Raw genomic sequence first — 22,429 nt, forward strand, 5'->3', positions numbered from 1 at the left:
GAAATCTTTGGGCAGCTTTCATGCTCCCAGCACTTGATATTCATCTGAGACATGTCCAGCTGAATTCATCTCTTTAAGTGACTGATATCCTTTGATAAACTTCTTTTTTTTTTTTTTTGGTGAGGCAATTGGGGTTAAGTGACTTGCCCAGGGTCACACAGCTAGTAAGTGTCAAGGGTCTGAGGCCAGATTTGAACTCAGGTCCTCCTGAATCCAGGGCCGGTGCTCTACCCACTGTACCACCTAGCTGCCCCTCTTTGATAAACTTCTAAAGAATATATATAAGTTGAACATTAGGTTTTGATTTCATCCTTTTGGGGGGAACAGAGGTACTAGTCCATTTAGAGAGCATTTGCTGCTAAATGTTAGGAGAACAGGCAGAAGAGACTGATCATGTCTCCAATCCTTGGCATTAGACCCATGAGCCTCGGACATTTATACCTGAAATAGACATCCCCTCTGCCAACTCAAATACTACTTCCTAACACAAGACTTTCTTTGCCCTATTCCCACCCCAACAGGAAGTAATCTCTCCCTCCTAAAAAATTTTTTTATTATACTTTACCTGGACCTCTCTTTTACATTTACCACACATTCTTTCCTGTATCATAGTTTTGGGTGCATGTGTGTTTTCTTCCCTTGAGAATATGAATTGTGCCATATAGTTTTATATCCCTAATGCCTAATACAATGCTTTGTATCTGATAAATACTTAACAAATATTTCTTTAATTGAATTGTACTCATCCCTGTTTTCAGTCCTGTGCTGAGCTACAGAGGAAACAGACAGTCCTTCTACAAATTCATTTAACAGATGTTTATCAGTTGGGTCCCTTCCTCTCAACAAATTCACAGTCTCATTGGGGAGACAATACTAACACAAGATATTATATAATTCAGTGCTAAAGTCTATAGTATAGTCAGTCAAAAAAGTGTTTATTAAATGCTATGTATAACGCACTGTAATAAGTGCAAAAGATAAAAAGAAAGGTAAAAACATAGACCATGCCTTCAAGGAACTCACAAAGGAATGGGGGAGACAACAGAAAAAAATAGACTATTCAAGATAAGAGTGTAAGTGGAAGATCTTCTCTGAGGGAAAACATTAACAGATGGCAAGATTTGAATTGAATCTTCAATGAACCTAGGAAGTAGAAGGGAGGAGAGAAAGCACTATAGGTTTGAGAGTCACCTAGTGAAGAGACATGGAGTAGGGGCAGCTAGGTGGCACAGTGGATAGAGCACTGGCCCTGGAGTCAGGAGGACCTGAGTTCAAATACAACCTCAGACATGACACTTACTAGCTGTGTGACCCTGAGCAAGTCACTTAACCTCAATTGCCTCACCAAAAAAAAAAAAAAGGTAAATTTTTTTAAAGAGACCTTCAGCCCTGGTCCCAATCTACCTTTCCAATATTATTATATGTCACTTTGTTTCCTATGCTATGCAAACAAGCTTTCTCCCTGCTCTTCACACATTATACTTCATCTTCTATCTACATGTTTTTGCTCTGGCTGTACCCCACACTTGCAATGCACTCCCTCTTCACCCCCCCCTCAAAAAATTTTACCTTGTATTGACTTTGTACGTGTATATATTGTTGTATATCTCCTCTGATAGAATGTAACCCCTTTGAAGATAGGGACTATTCTATTTTTGCCTTTATATCCACAATAGGACAGCCAATGGTTGGGGAGGAAGTGAGCCATGGGGAAAAAAGGAGGTGAGTGGGATATGGTGGACTTGAGTCAGTTCAGACTCTGAGGATAGGGTCTGGAATGTACCCAGCCCCCAGTCCCTGTTATTACCAGATCATTCTGTCCATGTTTCGTACCATTGCTCATAACAGAATATTGTAGTAATCATGTATCCTGCTTTGCTGAACTTGGTATACACTGGTACCACCACCACCCCCTGCCCACATTCCAAAGCCCCAGTTCTTGTATTCCATTGCTACAACACACCTCTTACTCCCACCTTGTTCTATGACCAAGCAGGAGAGCTGTCTCCTGCTAGTGCAGACCCACCCTAATACTACCTCTCCCTTCTTGCATTCCTAAGCCCTAGCTCCTAATACCAGCTCCTGGTACCATTTCTCCCCTCTTCCCCCTTGCCCCTCCTTACACAGGTGGAGTGGTTTCACCCTTTCCCCCTCTCCTTTCCCCTGGCTCTCGGATGTAGCTGAGCATGCATCCATACCATGATCATGAGCTGAACGCGCATCCTGTGTGAGACAGGATTGGATGTTAGATTGTGAGCTCACCCTGTGCACGAGGGGACCCCCCCTCAAAACTTCCATAAAAAACCAATTCATGAGCTCATTAGCGTGTTCCTACATTTCTCATACCACAAACCATAAAATATAATAAAATATGAATGTGTATATTAACTAATAAAATCCTTTAGGTTTTCATATAATAACTTATAAAATAATCATCATTTTGTATATACCATTATTAATGCATTGAGCAGGCTTATTTTTTGGCTTGAAACTTCTGTCATCAATGATACACCTACTCGTAATTCTTTTTCAACCAAGATCAATATTTTGTTTTAATAACAACTATGGCAGAAAACTTCATTTCACACAAATAAGATGTCAAAAAATATAGTCAAATTTGTATTGCTTTGCTTGAAAAATCAGAGGATTCTTTATTCCCCGTAGCCAAAACAAAATAAGATTTTGGGGTTCAAATGTTTGTCTCAACATACTATCATAAGGCAAGTCTACAAAATGTTCTTGCTCAATAAGACCAATGTATCATATTTGTCCATGATGAAGGGATTCTCTATCCATTCATATTTAGAAATATCTAGATATCTAAAAACAAAATCATAATTACTTCTGTAGAATAATCACTTCTATTTCATTTGTAGGGCAAGTGGTTTTTAAATTGGAGACTATATAATATAATATTATTTTATATATCATAGCTCTAACTTTTTCATAATTGTAGTCACTTTATATTTCTGGATCTGAGTATGAACTTGAAGACCTGGAATTTACTTATTTGAAATACTCTTTTTTTAAAAATCCACAAGTTCAAGGAGTAATTTTTTTTTGTTATAAAGTGAATCTATTTCATCTTTATTATCACTAAGAATAACAGCAGTTTACCTTTTTAACTCAAATACTTCTCAGAGCATTTTAGGATATGGAATTGTATTTAGAGTTGCTTTATTTTCATGTGAAAGAGAAACTGAGACTGCTAAGTTAGCAGGCTAGTTACTATCTTACTGATTTACAAGCTGATTTGGAGGGGATATTATTTCACTTTAAAGAGATATTAAAATAACAAATTTAGATGAAAAAAAAGTTGTAGGGTTTTTAGAAAAAACAGCTTATCTATTGTCTTTACCAAAGGCAATCTATGTAGATGACATCCAGATATGTATGTCCAACCCTTGGCACTTTCTTGATCTCAAGTTCCTATTGGTTATTTTAAATATGATGTCCTGCCAGTGCATGAAACCTTGCCCTTCCCTCCACACTCCCATTCCTCTTTCGGACTTTCCTATTCTGCAAAGAACACCACCATCCTTCCAATGACCCAGGTTCTGAACCTCTCCTTCACCCCACACATCAAATCAGTTGTTTCCATCTCCCAACATCTCCCCCATACTTTGCCTTCTCTCCACATATACACACAGCCACTATTCCTAGTTCAGGCCCTCAGCACCTCTCACTTGAACTAAGACAGTTGTCTCATAATTGATCTCCCTGCCACTGGTCTCTCCCCTCTCCAGTCTATACTCGTCAAAGCTGCCAAAGAGATTTTCCTAAAGCACAGGTCTGCTCATGTGACTCCTTTGCTCAGCAAACCCCAGTGGCTCCCTATTATCTTTGGAATAAAAAGCAAGCACCTCTGTTTCGTATCGAAAGCTCTTCCCAGCCTGGCTCCAACCTACCTTTTCGGCCTTATTATTATAGGTTCCTCCATGTTATACACTCTACTAGTCAGGCAAAGTGGCCTTTTTGCTATTCCTCTCACACCACACTCTATCTCCCAGCCCTGCGCCTTTGTATGGGTTTTCTTTCATGCTTGCAACTCACTCCGTCCTCATCTCTAACTCTTAACAATCCACGGTTTTCTTCAGAGCTCAGGTGCCACCTCCCGCCTGAAGCCTTTCCTCCTCTCCTCAGCTATGGATGCCTCCCTTCCCAACTAGCTCATGTTTATTTTGTTTAGATTTTTATGTGTGCGTGTTGTCTTGACTGATAAAAGCATAAACTCCATTATGTCAGAAACTGTTTTGTTTTCGTGTTTGCCCAGATTCTAACACAACCCCTCCCCTTTCTATCTGACATGCACACCGGTCTCTCTCCAATCTGCGATCCTCATCCCATAATCAAATTTCCCTTCCTTTCAGACTCCTTCCCCTTATGCCCCTTCCATCTTCTGGCTGTCCCTAGATGACTGGATGCTCACGATCTTTTCCAATCCTGGACTTATTTTATGTTTTCTCTAACATCCTGATTGACATGGAACTTAGGATAAATCAGAAGTTTCTCCCATGAGAAGCAAAACTAAAGATAACCAGATAACAGGACTGATCTATCAAGGAATCAAGGGACTATTAAAGTTTAGATTGACCAACTAGATATCAGGACAGACATACCTAAGAAGTAAGGGGAGATAAAATTCTATAGCAGGAAAGTCAATTAGGCATGGCTACTACCAGATCAGAGCTAGAAGACAGAGATAACCCCAAAGGCCAGGACCATCATTTCAAAAAAATCCCCCTGGACTCTTAGGAATATGACAAGCATCTGGGCTTTCCCCACCCCCAACCCCAAAAGGAACTTTCCACTTTCAGGTGGACATACCATCTATCCTCTATAAAAGCTTTTGCCTTTCTTCTGTTCTAGTAGGAGGATGTTTCTAAACCACCTTCTCCCCAGGGGTGAAGTCTTTGACTTCCCACTTTCTCTAGCGCCAAATAAAAGACCATTTTAATTCCAAATGGACTGTGTGTCAGAGTGTGTGAGAAGGGGCAGCTAGGTGGAGCAGTGGATAGAGCACTGGTCCTGGATTCAGGAGGACCTGAGTTCAAATCCAGCCTCAGACATTTGACACTTACTAGCTGTGTGACCCTGGGCAAGTCACTAAGCCCTCATTGCCCCGCAAAGAAAAAAGAAAGAAAAAAGAAAAGAAAAAAATTTACAAATAAATAAATAAAAAGAGTGTGCGAGAGTATAGTTCTTTATTGAGGAATACCTAAGGACTCCCCCACCTTTTCCCCTGTGACACTGACACTTTAGTCATGCCTGAGGTTAGTAGAAATTCTCCTTGCTCCCCATTGCCAATTTCCAGAATCTTCCTGTGCTACCATTATTACTTCTTGTGAGGTTTAGTCTATCCAAATTGATCACCCAGCCTAGATCTGGTGGCTGGGTTGTTTTTTTTGTTGTTGTTTTTCAAATCAGTTTCTAGGTTATTCTCCCTCCTTTCTCAAGTAGTTCAGTACCTAGGTTGCATTCTTCCTCTTTACCCCAATTCTACTAGGGATTCCCTCAAATACTCCAAACTCCTCAGTTCTCCAGGCCACTCAATTTTCATGGTTCATTGCAACTATAGCACAACTACACACTGGTGATGTGGGGGTGGGTTTAATTGATCAAATTGATCATGAGGTGTCCCAAAGAATTACAAGACTCAGTGACTCAGTTTCCTGTGATGACCACAGGGAGAATCACCCAAAGGAGAAAGGTGTCTCCAATAAGGGGAAGAAGAATAGTTATATTTATAGTAAGAAAAAGTAGGTTATCTCCTCATTCTCTTAGTCTTCTCCTTGTGGGAGGTTCATGGAAGGTCTTATCCTAATTTGGACTTCCTGGGGTCCTAAGACAACCCCTGAGGCGGGTCCCTTTTTCCTTGGAGGTGTGTTTTGGGGGTTTACATGTCATAAGGTGAACCTAAGGACACATTTGGCCTTCTCTGCACATGTTCCTAAAGACCTGCTTAAACTTGTCAGACCCAGAGGGTCTCTGTGTTTATGATATCTCTTTAATTAAAATCTGGTTTCTAGGTGTCCTGTCATCTAGGAATATTAATGGCTATTAATGGTTAATGGTCCCTAGTTACTGTCTAAGGTTCTTTTGATGGTGAGGGTCGATAGGGACAAACCCTCTTGCTTACTGTAAGAACACAGACCTTAGTTTCTCTCTTAACCCTTTTAGGTACTATTGATAGCTACTATAGATAGCTTATCTGTTAACCCCTTTTAGCCTCCTCCATCACCAGGATTTTTACACCTTTGATCCTACCCTATACACAAGTATTCCTTCCATGATGGAGCCTTTATCTAATCATAACCTATCTTTCCATCTCTTCCTCTGCCTTACTTCTCCTCAACCTATTCTTCATCCTCACTGTGCCTGCCTATTCCTCTATTTCTCATTATTTTGGGGGGCCATCACCCCAAAGCTGATTTCATTTTCCTCTTTTCCCCATTTCTACTCTTTATTTAACCAGTTCAACTCTGTGCTATTCTCTTTTCCCAGATATCTTACTCCTTTGTTCTGTCACTAACCTCAACCCTGGGTTACTCCTGCCATCTACCTCCCCTGCTCCTTCTCACATGCTACTGAATGGAGCTAAAGAATGTCACACAACTATTCCAACTGGGGACACTACAAACTTAGGTGATCCAAAACCCTTCTCTTCTATCCTCAAGCCTCCCATAGCACCCCCTCACCCTTCCCTCACAGCTGAAGGTGCCCCTACTAGCCCTCATCCTATTTCTCTCCTCCCTTTCACATCGAAAAATAAGAAAACAGGGGCAGCTAGGTGGTGCAGTGGATAGAGCACTGGCCCTGGAGTCAGGAGGACATGAGTTCAAATCCTGTCTCAGACATTTAACACAAAATAAGAAAGCAATCTATGTGTCATGCCTTTACTTCTCTCACTCTTCTCAACCCTCTGCAATCTGACACTGATCATCACTCAAATGAAACTGCTTTCTTCAGTTATCAATGATCTCTTAATTGCCAAATCTAATGATCCTTTTTCAATCCTCACCCTTATTGATTCATTTCAGCATTTGACACTGTTAGCCCCGCTTCTTCCCAGATAAAACTGTTCCCTCTGCTCTGCCTTGGTTCTCCTGGCCCATCTGTTTCTTCTCAATCTTATCTATGTTCTGCTCCCTAACTGTGGATTGTACCCCAAGGCTCTGCTCTGAGCCCTCTTTTCTCTTTATACATTCTCTCTTGGTGACCTCATCACTTCCCATAGTTTTCATTATTACCTTTACACAGATGATTCCCAGTACCACAGAGCTACCACTTCTGAGCTGCTGTACCCTATCGCCAAATGCTGAATGAACTTTTCCAATTGGATGTCTCCTAAGCATTTCAAAATCAATATGTCTGAAATAGAAATGTTTTTTTTAAAAAAGGAGTTTATTCATATCTTTGGAAGTTTTTCCTTTTTTACATCACTATAGTTTTCCCCATTATTCTTCCCCTAGCCCCTCCAGAGATTTTCCATACAACAAATACATTTTCCTAAAAACAAAAAGAAATAAAAGATTAAACAAATTAGCATAACTGATCAATACATCCAAAAAAAAGTCTAAAAATAAGTGCAATATACAACATTTGTGGATAGGGTTATGCTTGCAAATGTTTAACAACTGGCTCTCCAGGGGGAATATATACATGACATACTTTTATTATTAACATTTTTCCAGCACTTTTTAAAGTCTAGAAAAATCAATAAAACAATAAATCAAGCTTTGATTTGTAGACTTCGCCAACTTCTGAGGTATAAATGTTCACACTAAAATTTTTTTTCAGTAAATACTCCTTTATTTAAAATTTTGAGTTCCAAATTTTATCCCTCCTTCCCTCCCTCATCTCCCTGAGGCAGTAAGCAATCAGATATGGGTTATGCTAAAAATTTAACAACTTGCAGAGCTGGTGAGAGCTGGCTCCAGCACAGTATTTCTGGTGGACCTCTCACCTCTGGAAAGGATTGGAGTGGAGATGTCATCTCATATCTTTTCTTTCATTCTTTTGAGCTATGTTCATTTTTTAACCTTTGGCCACATTCAATTTCGATTTTGATTTTTTTTTTTTTGGTGGTTGTTCTTTCCATTTCACTAGGCATCAGTTCATGTAGCTCTTTCCAGGTTTCTTTGTATTCATATCATTTGTCATTTCTTACAGCACAATATTATTCCATTATGTCCATGGATGACAATTTGCTTAGTCATTCCTCAAAGAGCATCTGCTTTGTTTTTTTGTTTTTTAGTGAGGCATTTGGGGTTAAGTGACTTGTCCAGGGTCACACAGCTAGTAAGTGTTCACCTAGCTGCCCCCTATCTGCTTTGTTTTTGATTCTTAACTACCACAAAAAGTGCTGCTATATCAGAAGGACCTGAGTTCAAATGCGGCCTCAGACACTTGACACTTAATAGCTATTGTGACCCTGGGCAAGTCACTTAACCCTCATTGCCTCGCCCCCCCCCCCCAAAAAAAAGTGCTGCTATAAATGTTTTGGTGTATAGGAGGACTTTTTTTGGTTGATCTCCTGAGCTTTCAAAAGCTTAAGGTCTTAGCCGCTAGACTAACTTTCATCACCTAAAATGAAAGAACAAACATTAAAATAATGGACTGACTCATTTTCACAAAGGCACATGTCAGCCTCAGCACTGTCTCTAACCAGATACTTTCTTTGAAGGAGTCAAACTATGGGAAAAGTCCCAAACTATGGAGAAAAATCCAGGCTGACTTTTGAAGGCACCTCTCGTTCCTCTCAAAAAAGAGGTTGCCCTTCCCCATGGGATTGGCAGACTAGACCTAGCTGCAGAATGTCTACACATGACCCAAAGTCTCTACCAGGTACTTCCGTTATATATCATCATGACTCTTTCGATGAGAAATTCCATCAGCCTAGCATACTGCTAAACATATTTCTAAGGATTGGGCTTATTGATCAGTCTCCATTACATCTTTAATAATATATTCTAGGGGCAGCTAGGTGGCGCAGTGGATAGAGCACTGGCCCTGGATTCAGGAGGACCTGAGTTCAAATCCAGCATCAGACACTTAACACTTACTAGCTGTGTGACTCTGGGCAAATCACTTAACCCCAATTGCCCCGCCCCCCCCCCCAAATTCTAGAGTTTTGACAGAAGTCAAAGTCCAACTTATCGGCCTATTGTTTGCACATCTCACTATCTTCTCTTTTATGAAAAATGAGATATTTGTTCTGTGGCACCCCTCCCATTCCCCAATGGTCTTTCAAAGATCACTGATAGTGGTGTAGAAATCACATTCATCAATTCTTCCAGTACCCTGGGATGGAGCTCATTTGGATCTGATGACTTGAATTTATCAATGGCAACTACGTGTTTTCTTGCTAGATCCCAATTTATCTTGGAGTTCACTTCCTATTACCCATTCTTTTCAGTTCAAACACTAGGCTCCTTGTCAGGAGAAAAAATAGAAGCAAAATATGAATTGAGCGGTTCTGCCTTCTATCTGTCATCCTTCATCATTGTCCCATCTACCTAGAGCAAGTATTTTCCCTTGTATTCCTGGTCTTTCCCCCACAATATAGCTTAAGAAAAAAAAAATCTTGTCCTTAGAATTCCTTGCCAGCTTCAAATCACTCAGAATTTTAGCATTTATGACTTGATTCTTACAGGACCATGCCCCAATAGAATAGAATTGAATTACCTCTGAGGCACTCTCAGACATGCCCTCAGGGAGTAAGAAGGATTCCTTCTGCTCTTACTCCAACTCATAGCCTGAAGCTGAATGTGAATTGATGTCTCAACCAAGTCATTCTTATAGTTTCCTTAACCCTGTTCTTAACCCAGGTCCTAAAAAACGCTGAGATGCCTAAGGGAGAAGGGAACCGGGCACCACAGGGATGACCTGGCCACTCCCCCAGGGAGTCAGTCCAGCAGCATGTCATACACAACTCAAAAAAGACGAAACAGCTCTGCATCACCCAGAGAACCAGAAGCTATGTTTTTCAAGTATACGGCATTCTTAAGTGTGTTTCTTTTTCTTAATCCCCAAATGCCCAAAGGCAACAACATTTGTGGCCCAGCCTAAAGATGTTCTTTTAATAACTCTCCTCTCCTTCATAATTTGTAGACAAAAGCCGTCTCCCCACTATCTATTAGGAATGGCAACGTGAACCCTGGCCAAGCAGCCCCATGTTTTCCTTTGTAGGAAGCTGGGTTGCCCTCAGTTCCAGCTTGACATGGAAAGGCGAGAATATTTCACACAAACTCTTGCTCTACCTAGGTGGTGCAGTGGATAGAGTGCCAGGTCCGGAGTCAGGAAGACCTGAGTTCAAATGTGGCCTCAGACACATACTAGCAAGTCGCTTAATTCTGTTTGCCTCAATATCCTCATCTGTAAAAGGAGCTAGAGATGGAATAGCAAACTGCTCCAGTATCTTTGCCCAGAAAACCCCAAATGGGGTCACCAAGAGTCAGACCGACTGAACCACAACAAATCTAATTGCACCCAGGGGATCTCAACAGGGACAAGGTTTAACCCAGGGTATATGAAGGGAAAGGGAGGGCAGAAGTCTATCAGCAGTGACGTGGGCTGAATTTAAGGTCAGATTGATCGTGAGTCATCCCAAAAGAATTACAAGACTCAGTGACTCAGTTTCCCAAGTTTTATTGCAATACTGTGAGTGACCATAGGGAGAGAACCAGAAAAGTGGAAAGGTATCTCTCTAATAGGAAAAGAAAAGACAGTTATATTCATAGTATGGATAAATTGGTTATCAGTCTCATTATAATAATCCCCACTTTAGGGAGGTACAGGGGAGGGTTTATCCTAATTTGGAGTTCCTGGGATCCTAAACCAACTCCCAGGTGGGTACCTTTTTCTGTGGAGGTGTGTTTTGGGGGGTTTACACGTCATAAGGTGAATCTGGGAACAAATTTGGCCTTTTCTGCATGTCTCTGTTTCCCATGACTAGTTTCAAAACATCTTCATTTTTCTTTTATTTCTAGTCTAAATTTCTATAGCCTGTCATTTTTTCATTGTTATAGTCTGAGGTCTTCATGGCCTCTCTCCCTCTGTTCCTGTTATGGGTACTGATTTATGTGGGTAAGAGAACTCAGCATCCTGACTTGTAAGTTATCCATTAACTGGGGTCTGAATCCCTTTTAGGGCTCGTATCTGAATTAGAGCTTGGACCTTAGTTTTTCCTGTTAACTCCTTTTTGCCTCCTACATCAAGCAGATCAAAGACTTACAAAGGAAAGAGCAATAGATTTTGAGTCAGAGGACTTGGGTTCAAATCCCACCCACTGCTGCAGCTTTTTAACTATGGACAAATCATTTCAATTCTCTGGATCTCAATGGTCTTACATATAGGTGTGGGTGTGGCAGGGAAATAAATGTGGTCTAGTCAATTGATCTCCACCCCCTACACTGTTGATTTCTTTTTTTTTTTTTTTTTGCGGGGCAATGGGGGTTAAGTGACTTGCCCAGGGTCACATAGCTAGTAAGTGTCAAGTGTCTGAGGCCAGATTTGAACTCAGGTACTCCTGAATCCAGGGCTGGTGCTTTATCCACTGGGCCACCTAGCTGCCCCCTGTTTATTTCTTTATAAGAAATAGGTTGATAAGGAGACATTAAACTAACAGCCACACTCCTAATGACTCTTAAAAATGGTGGAACTGGTAGAGGGTTTGAAGTACACTTGAGAACATGGAAACTCTGATACAGAGGAAGCAGAACCAGACTCATATCTGGGCAGAAATATATGCATATATACTCAATATAATCAATTGACTAACATGTATTAATTGCTCTGTGCCAGGTTCTCTACAAGGATCTGGGATACAAATCCAGAAATTAGTCAATTCTTTCCTTCAAGGAGTTTACTAAGTCCACAAATCAGCAGAGATAGCAAGTTTTCTATTTGGTGTCATTCTTACTGGATTATGGCTTTAGAAATAGAAGGAGGTTATAGATCATCCAGTCACTTTACAGAGGAGGAAACTGATCCACAGAGAAAGTGAAGTGACTTATCCAAGGTCACACAGGTAGTACATAGTAGAGACAGGATTTTTTTTTTTTGGTGAAGCTATTGGGATTAAGTGACTTGCCCAGGGTTACACAGCTAGTAAGTGTCAAGTGTCTAAGGCCAGATTTGAACTCAGGTACTCCTGACTCCAGAGCCGGTGCTCTATCCACTGTGCCACCTAGCTGCCCCGAGACAAGATTTTAACCCAAGTTTTCTGACTCTAAATCCATTAGCTCTTCCCCTGATTTGTGAAGTCTGTGAAACTAGCAGATTCCAGCTTCTAGCAGGACCCCAGCCCAGAGAAAGTTGCAGAATTGGAATCACCATAATGGCTGCCAGGAGGCTGCCCCAAGGGAAAGCTCAAGTGATACTAGTTTCTCATTGGACACTGGCCCAACCCCAGCTCCTGTTGTTTGACCAACCTCATACCATCTCCTGTCTCCTATTGCCCGCCTCCCAGATCCCCTATGCCATTCCTTCTCTCTTTTTTTTTTCTTTTTTCTTTTCTTTTTTTTTTTTAGGCATTTGGGGTTAAGTGACTTGCCCAGGGTCACACAGCTAATAAGTGTTAAGTGTCTGAGGTTGGATTTAAACTCAGGTACTCCTGACTCCAGGGCCAGTGCTCTATCCACTGTGCCACCTAGCTGCCCCCATTCCTTCTCAAAGGTCACCTCAACACAAGTTTCTATGACATCAAGCCTAAGGGGACAACCTTGAATCATCTGCTTCTCTCAATGGACCTCTCCCCATCATCCACTGATACTTTGCCTGGACTCATTCATTCCTCAATCTTCAATTATTAGCATATGCTTACCAACTTTTCAGACACTAGATGTGTGACCCTGGGCAAACAAATAGCAAACTACTCTAGTATCTCTGCTGAGAAAACCCCAAATGAAATCATGAAGAGGCAGAAGCCACTGATATGACTGAGCAACAACAAACCAACTTTTACTTTAAGGGTACTAAAACCCTGGTTGCTGAAAAAAGGATCCTTTGTTCTACCCACCCATCTGTTCCCTTCTTCCCATTCACTTCCACCCCTAATGTTCCACTCTACATCTGTCTGATCCTTCCACTGTATCAACAGGACTTCTTAAACTTTTTCCACTCATGACCCCTTTTTCTCCAAGAAATTTTAAATCCTTTTGTGTGTGTGTGAGGCAATTGGGGTTAAGTGACTTGCCCAGGGTCACACAGATAGTAAGTGTTAAGTGTCTGAGGTCGGATTTGAACTCAGGTCCTCCTGAATACAAGACCGGTGCTCTATCCACTACGCCACCTAGCTGCCCCTCTCCAAGAAATTTTTATGCAACCCTGGGTATATAGGTATATATAAAATATATATACCTAACCTTTTACTATTGCCAAATTTTTCACAACCCCCACATTCAGTTATATGACCCCATATGGGATCAAGACCCATAGTTTAAGAAACGTTGCTCTAGAATCCTTGCTGTACAATGAATAAGCTTTCTTTCATCTTAAATATTTTCTTTTCACACTCCTGTCTTCTAGCACTGACACCTCACTCCTTCCAGATACACTGGCCACCCTGTTCTAGCACTGACTATACTTTCATCCTCCCTGACTCTCTTGTCATGGAGAGGGGAGTTATAATACTCCTTGTGCCTCAAGGTCACTTCCTGACTCTTACCTCTACCACTATCAATTGATTAATCCCTGACCCTTTTGTGATTCATGCTATGCAAACTTGGCACCCAATCCTGAGGGTGGCCTTTATCAGTCCCTCAGACCATTCTCCCTTCTTTGTCAATGAACTCAGTGCCTGGCTCACAGTCTTCAATACAGAGCTTCAATGTTCCCTGAAATACTGGAACTTACCAGTTCCTCAGGTCTACTCAGTTCCCATGACTTACTACTCTACTCCTCCACAGCTACACACAGAGATAGTCACATATCCTTGATCTCACCATTTCCCACAAATGTTCCACTTCCACGCTCATGAATTCAGAATTTCCTTGATCTGATCATAATCTTTTATCATTCCAAATGAGATAATGTGTGTAAAATACTTTGGAAACTTTAAAGCAGCATATAAATGTCAGTTATTATTATTATCAAACCCCAAATCAGAAGATCTGCAGAAAAGGATTAAGGCTTTCTCAATCTGACAGCCTTTGGCACTATAGTTTCCTCAATTTCTGGCTGCCCAAAGGGGCTCTTTTGAGCCGCTGACCTCCATGCCAGTCACATATCCCCTAATGTTGGATAAGCTACAATTGCTGCTTCAGGCAATGGTGGACAGCCTATTCACTGCAATCCAGAAATGTGTCCAAAGACCAAAAGGTTGAATTGTTTGATGCTGAAAGCTTTCAAGGCCTCCTATTATAATAGTATTGCAGTATTTCTTCCTTCACCAAACCAGAACTGATTTGCATTCTGAATGAACAGGAATGTAGCTCTTTCCAATCCTGTTAAAATACTGAAGAAATATCCTTGAGAGGAGATAGGAGGGTGTTGGGGAGAGGGAGGAGAATTAACCATTTTTTGCTGTATTGGAAGTGACTAATGGAACATTATTGCTGTCCATCTTGTTTTTGTTTAATTAGCATTGGGGCATTGTGCTTGCCTCCTGAGACTCACTCTGGTGAGAATGGGTTGGATGGATCAAGTATAAAATCCAGGTCAACATAACCAAGGATTATTGCCTCATAATTTGCTATGCCATGGAGGGTAATATAGATGCCTCCTGTTATTAATTATATCAATATATTTCCTTGAGTAATGTGATTAATTAGGAGGGGAAACATTACAACCGCAGGCCCGTTCTGTCCATATGTTGGTTCCCAGTGGGAATGGGGAAGGAAGGGTACATTTCTTCCCTGCTAGGTGGCCCCTAAACAGGTCCTAAGACACTGGTCTAGAGCTCTCATGTAAGTATGACCTAAGAGAGGCCCTTCTTTCAGCATCTCTCAAAATAATTGCTTATCAGAGGAGCCACAGACTATCCTTTGTGTGTTCAATAAAGATAAATTATCACCATTAGAGTCATTAATTCAAATAAAATCCCCTGTCACTGTAATTGACACCACTTGAGCTATAGAGAGAGAACCACAGCATTTCAGAGCTGGAAAGGGCCCTAGAGATCAGCTCGACCAACTTTCATAATTATGGCAGGGGAGACACTGTAGCTGAAAGCACGCTGGGACAAGAGTCAAGAGCCTCGAATTCTCTGATTCCTGCTCTGTTCCTGGCTATGACTTTGGTCTAGCTGCTCCACCTCTCTGGGGTAGTTATGAAATGAAGAGGCTGAACTACGTGATCCCTCCCAGCTCTAAGATACCCTGTAGTAGAAAATGTGCTAGAGTTGGGGGAAGAAGACTTGGATCTGAGTCTCCCTCTTCTCCTCCTTGCCCTTGCCACCTTCATGATTTGGGACATGCCACAGAATCTCTCGTCTCATTTTCCCTACGAAATGGAAATAATAACAGTTGCTCTATCCACCCCAAAGGATATTGTGAAGTTCAAAGAAGCAATTGTATGCAAACTCAATCCAACAACCCAACAAATACTGATTAGCACTTCCTGTGTGTAAAGCATCACATTAGCTGCTAGGGATACAGGAGCAAAAATGAATAAGTACCTGCATTTAGGGAGTCTATGTTCTATTGGGGTAGAGTGGGGGTGTGGATACAAAAAAATACATTTATAAATAAATGCGGGGCAGCTAGGTGTTGCAGTGGCTAAAGCACTGGCCCTGGATTCAGGAGGACCTGAGTTCAAGTCCAGCCTCAGACATTTGACACTAGCTGTGTGATCTTGGGCAAGTCACTTAACCCTCATTGCCCTGCCCCCCCCCCAATTCTAAAATATGATAGACAGGTACAGCAGACTGGGCCTGGAGTCAGTAAGAACTGAGTTCAAATTCAGACTCAGACACTTCCTAGTGGTATGACCCTGGGCAAGTCACTTCAACTCTGTTTGCCTCAGATTCCTCATTTGAAAAATGGGGATAATAATAGTATTGTGAAGATCCAGTGAGATAATATTTGTAAAGCACTTAGCACAGTGCCTGGCACATAGTAAACACTTTATAACTGATTATGATGATGATGATGATGACGACGACGACAAAGAAGACAGAACAAATTTTCACTGATTGGCCCCAGAGGACAGAACTAGGGAACAATGTACAAAGGTCGCAAAGAGGAAAATTTTAGCTTGATGTCAGGAAAAACTCCCCAACAATTAGGGCTCTAGTCTAAATTGGACTGGCTCAGAAGATGGCCAATTGCTGTACTACCACCACCCTCTATGTCTTCAAACAAAAGCTAAAGGACCACTTGTCGGGGCGCTGTAGGAGGGGTTGTTTTTCTTGTGTGAAATGGACCAGATGGCCCCTCGAGATCTCTTCCAACTCTGAGAGTCTGTGATTGTGTGGATTGTGTGACTCAGTCAGCCTGACTGAGGAGGAGGAGGAGGAGAAGGAGGCAGCAGCTCAGGCAAGCTGGATGGCGTGTGGAGGAGAGGTGCTTTTTGACCTGTACGATGGCTGAAAAACATAGTCAAGTAAGAAAGAAACCATGGGTCAGCCTGAAAGAATTTGAACAAACATCAGAGCTAGGCAAAAGCAGGGAATAAATGTACTGTACTGGCATAAAAAGTCAGAGCTCTGAGGAGCTGAAACTGCACCAAACGGTCCTTCCATCACCTCCCCCCATACAGATTTCTCTGGTATTTCCGCATCCATCTCAGTCCCTTGAGATGCAGGCGTTCCTGAGAAATTTTGGCTTCTGACCCTCCCTGGCCTCCAGTTTCATTTTACTTAGATCCTGATCTTTAGGAAGGGGAGCTTGCCTTCAGCCTCACTGCTGATCACTGGTTACTTATCACTCCTTACCTCTATCACCCCAGCAGCACAGATAATAGGATTGTAAAGGCCTTACTCTTTCCTGTGCTAAGTGAGTGGTGCCAGTGAGAATGAAGAATAGGGGTGTCTCCAAGAGAAATTTCAAAGAAAAAAATCAACAGGACTCGGGGATTGGGTGGATATAGGAAATAGAGAGGAAAATGAGTCAAATGTAATTCAGACGTTTCCAGATCAATGGTGGTGCCACTGACAAAGATTAGGAATTTGAAAAGAGAAGTTAGTTTAGGATGCTTGCGGACTAAAGATAGGTGACTCTCCAGGGAGGGTTGGAATTGGGGTAAAATGAGAAGTTCGGTTTTAGAAATGCTGAGTTTTTGGGGGGCAGCTAGGTGGTGCAGTGGATAAAGCACTGGCCCTGGATTCAGGAGGATCTGAGTTCAAATTCAGCCTCAGACACTTGACACTTCCTAGCTGTGTGATCCTGGGCAAGTCACTTAACCCTCATTGCCCTGCGAAGAAGAAGAAGAAGAAGAGAAAAGGAAAAAGGAAGAAAGAAAGAAAGAAAGAAAGAAAGAAAGAAAGAAAGAAAGAAAGAAAGAAAGAAAGAAAGAAAGAAAGAAAGAAAGGAAGGAAGGAAGGAAGGAAGAAAGAAAGAAGAAAGAAAGAAAGAAAGAAAGAAAGAAAGAAAGAAAGAAAGAAAGAAAGAAAGAAAGAAAGAAAGAAAGAAAGAAAGAAAGAAAGAAAGGAAGGAAGGAAGGAAGGAAGGAAGGAAGGAAGGAAGGAAGGAAGGAAGGAAGGAAGGAAGAAAGAAGAAAGAAAGAAAGAAAGAAAGAAAGAAAGAAAGAAAGAAAGAAAGAGAAAGGAAGGAAGGAAGGACGGAAGGAAGGAAGGAAGGAAGGAAGGAAGGAAGAAAGAAGAAAGAAAGAAAGAAAGAAAGAAAGAAAGAAAGAGAAAGGAAGGAAGGAAGGAAGGAAGGAAGGAAGGAAGGAAGGAAGGAAGGAAGGAAGGAAGGAAGGAAGGAAGGAAGGAAGGAAGGAAGGAAGGAAGGAAGAAGAAAGAAAGAAGAAAGAAAGAAAGAAAGAAAGAAAGAAAGAAAGAAAGAAAGAAAGAAAGAAAGAAAGAAAGAAAGAAAGAAAGAAAGAAAGAAAGAAAGAAAGAAATGTTGAGTTTTGAGGTAATGATGGAGTACCCAGATAGAGGCAGCTAGGTGACCCAGTGCATAGAGTGCTGGACTTGAAAAACCTGAGCTCAAATCCTGCTAACTAGTTGGTCAAGGCACTTAAACTCTTTGGGCCCCAAATTCCTTGCCTATAGAATGGGAATACTAGCACATGCCTCCCAGGTTTGTTGTGCGGATTGAGATAACATGTAAAGTGCTTTGTAAGCCTTAAAGCAATATATAAATGCTGGAGATGAAGATGATGCAGTCTACTCCAGAAGGGCTCACTAGGTATTTAATGGCTCCCTATTACCTCTAGGATCAAATATAAAATCTTCTGTTTGACATTTGATGCTCTTTTGGTGTCTTCTTCCTATCTTTTCAGTCCTCTGACACTGAATGCCCTCCATATATTCTATGATCCAGCATCGCAGCCCTCCTTGCTGCTCCTTACACAACACACCATCTACCAACTCTCTGATTTCCCCTGGGCTCACTCTACACCATGCCTGGAATGTTGTCCCTTTTCACCTCTACCACCTGGATTGCTTTAGGACTCAGTTCAGATCCCACTTTCTGCAGGAGGCCTTTCCTGGTTGTCCCAGCTGCTTGGGCCTTTCCTCTGGGATTACCTTTCATTTAAACTGCAGATATCATAACTGCACATAGTTATTCACATATTGTCTCTTCCATTAGAACATGAGCTGACGGCAGCTAGTGGATAAAGCACCAGCCCTAGATTCAGGAGGACCTGAGTTCAAATCCGATCTCAGACACTTAACACTTACTAGCTGTGTGACCCTGGGCAAGTCATTTAACCCTCACTGCCCCACAAAAACAAAACAAAACAAAAAAACATGAGCTCTTTGATTTCACCTCACATCCTGCAACTTGACAAAGATGATAAACGATGATCGCATTCCATCCCATCTCCCCCCTCAGATTGCACCCTCTGTCATCCCCATACTATTTTCAGTCTTTCTCCCTCTACTGGCTCATTCCCTTCTGCCTATAAATATGTCTATCTCCCCTATTCTGAAAAAAACTTCACTTGGTCCTTTCATCCCCACTATTGTCCTACATCTTGTCTGCCCTTTGTAGCTGAATTCCTAAAAAAAAAAAAAAGTCATCTACAATAGTGTCTCCACTTTCTCTCCTTTCACTCTTATAGTCCAGCTTCCAACCTCATCCCTCCACTGAAACTGCTCCCTCCAAAGTTACCAATGACCTCTTAGTTGCCAAATCCTCTGTTGGGCATTCAAAGCCCTTCCTAACCTCACCCCCTCCACCTTTCCAGCTTTCTTACACTTTACTCCCCAACACATACTCCTTACTCTAATGATCCTGGTCTCCTGGATGTTCCACGAATACAGATTAATTAATTAAATTAGATTTTTAAAACTCCATCTCTTGTCTCTGGACATTTTCTGTCTCCCATACCCAGAATGCTCTCCCTCCTCTGCTCTGCCTACTGATTTCTCTAGCTTCCTTAAGTCCCAAATAAAATCCCTTCTTTTCCTGGAAGCCTGCCCCAACCCCTCTTAATTCTTTTTTTTCTTTTCTCTTTTTTTTGCGGGGCAATGGAGGTTAAGTGACTTGCCCAGTGTCAAGTGTCTGAGGCCGGATTTGAACTCAGGTATTTATGAATCTAAGGCTGGTGCTTTATCCACTGTGCCACCTAGCTGACCCCCTTAATTCTAATACCTTCCCTCTGTTAATTACTTCTATTTATCCTATATATAGCTCATTCTGTATATATTTGTTTATATGTTTTCTACCTCTATTAAAATTATAAACTCTTTGAGAACAGGGACTGACTTTTGCTTTTTTTTTTCTTTTCATCCTGTACACTTAGCATAGTGCCTGACAAATGTTTGTTGATTGATAATCAGTGTTGGAAGAGTTGTGGGAAGATAGGCATACTGGTGCATTATTAGTGGAGTTGTGGATCAATAAAACCATTTTGGAAAGCAATTTGAAATTATGCAAATAAAGTGATTAAAAAGTTCATACCCCTTAACCCAGAGATTCCATTACTAGATTTGTATTCCAAAGGCTCCAATGATAAGAAAGTCTCCATAAATATCAAAATTTCTATAGTAGCATTTTTTGTCATTAGAAACAAAGTTGATGCTAATTGGTTGAGGAATAGCTAAACAAATTGTGGTATGTGAATATTATTGTGTTATAAGAAATGATGAATGGGATGACTACAGAGAAATATGAAAAGATCAATAGGAATTGATGTAGAATGAAGTGAGTGGCATCAAGAAAACAATATACAGGGGCAGTAGGTGGTGCAGTGGATAAAGCACCTGCCCTGGATTCAGGAGGACCTGAGTTCAAATCCTGCCTCAGAAACTTGACACTTCACTAGCTGTGTGATCCTGGGCAAGTCCCTTAATCCCCATTGCCCCGAAAAAAAAAAAAGAAAAAGAAAACAATATACAAATGACTATGATAGTATAAATGGAAAGAACCACCACACTCACACACACACTCACATGCAAATCAAAAAGGAATATTGCAAAAATATAAAGATCAAGCATGGCTCAAAAGAAGAAATATGAGAAGACAACCCCACCACACCCCTTTGCAGATGTGGAATGTCCCAAAGTGTTTTCCATTGCACATATTTTTAGATTTTTTTTGATGTATGGGTCAATCATGCTTACTCCTTTTTTTTTCTTAAAAAAATACTATTTGTTATTTATATGGTTCTCTGGGAGGGGAAAAAAAGTGGTCCTGGAGGAAACTATGGTGATGTAAAAAATAGTTTCAATAAAAACAAATTTTTAAACAAAGGAATGTGAGCTGCTTGAGGGCAGGGACCATGGTTTTCTTTCTTTGTATCCCTGGCATTTAGTATTATGTAAAGCACATCTTAAGTTCTTTTTTTTTTTTCGGGGCAATGAGGGTTAAGTGACTTGCCCAGGGTCACACAGATAGTAAGTGTTAAGTGTCTGAGGCCAGATTTGAACTCAGGTACTCCTGAATTCAAGGCCAATGCTTTATCCACTGTACCACCTAGCTGTTCTTAATAAGTGCTTAATCAGTAGCTTCCATGAAGCATTGTAAGACCACTAATGTTGCCTCCAATTCTCCCAGCTATTGGTTGACTATGGTGCAATGGACTGGGGCATCACTATCCTAAGGGTAGAAACTAGTTTTCAGAATAAAAGATGTGTTCTGGGTAAACAGGTACACCTCTAATTATTGAAACAAAATTCAGTGGTAAGTATCAATAAGAGCCACTTGCCCTACCGTTTTGTCCTCTTCATCTATCTACCCAATGTTTTGCTGGGTAGCATCCTGTAAAGAGGTATGTCTTGTCCTGCAGATAGTATGGCCCAGAAATAGGAAATGAGCTGGGGTCTATAGTCTGAAATAATATATTCACATAGTATATGGAGGTGAGTACCAAGTTTAAAAACTTTGGTGTTAGAGACAGAGCTTGGGCAAATTTTAATCTCCCTGGACTTTAATTTCCTCACCTATAAAATGAAGGTGTTGGGTTGGACATCCTCTGAAATACCTCCTTGCTCTACATGGATGGTCCTGTCTTCAGATGGCCTGCATTATAGTAGGCTGTTACTGGGTGGGGTAGCTAGGGATCAAGTGTGTCATTTTCTTTTTCTTTTTTTTTTTAGTGAGGCAATTGGGGTTAAGTGACTTACCCAGGGTCACACAGCTAGTAAGTGTTAAGTGTCTGAGGCCAGATTTGAACTCAGGTCCTCCTGAATCCAGGGCCAGTGCTTTATCCACTGTGCCACCTAGCTGCCCCAAGTGTGTCATTTTAATGAAGGTTTTCACCAACACCATAATATAATCCTGGTCTTGGGACAAGGGCAAATGAGTAATGAAATTCAGAGAAATGACCTCGCAGGGTCATGGAAGTAGGAAGAACAAGCTTCAGGAGTGCAGGGAGTTTCCTGACTGTCCCCTTTATGTAGGCATAGACCTCAGACATGTAGGCATAATAATGTCATCACCCTGGACCTGAAGCTGCTGGAAATCACAAGCTAAAGGATGTTCCCTATTTTCTAGTGCTCTGCTATTAGTCCACCATGAAAGGGTAGCAGTACCCCTGCTGGTCCTTCCCCAGAGAGTACACATATGTGGGAGTGACCCTATCCATGATGAAGTCTCCACTTGGAGCGCTGTCAAGCCATTCCTGCAGAGGGCAGTACTGCATTCTCCTTGACAGATGTTCATCATAGTTTCCAACTTGGGCAACGATTCAACAACGAACATTTAGCAAACACCCACAATATACAAGGCATCAATGCTGAGCACTGGGGCAGGGTGGCTAAAAAATTTCTGGGTACTGCATGGTACTCAGAATTTGAAGACCCTTTGGTTTTGGAGACAGTATATTCTGATATTAGCAGAAGATATTCTGCTGACTGGGAAAAATTGAGGTA

Source organism: Dromiciops gliroides, chromosome 1 (genome assembly GCF_019393635.1).
Source record: "Dromiciops gliroides isolate mDroGli1 chromosome 1, mDroGli1.pri, whole genome shotgun sequence".
NCBI lineage: Eukaryota > Metazoa > Chordata > Mammalia > Microbiotheria > Microbiotheriidae > Dromiciops > Dromiciops gliroides.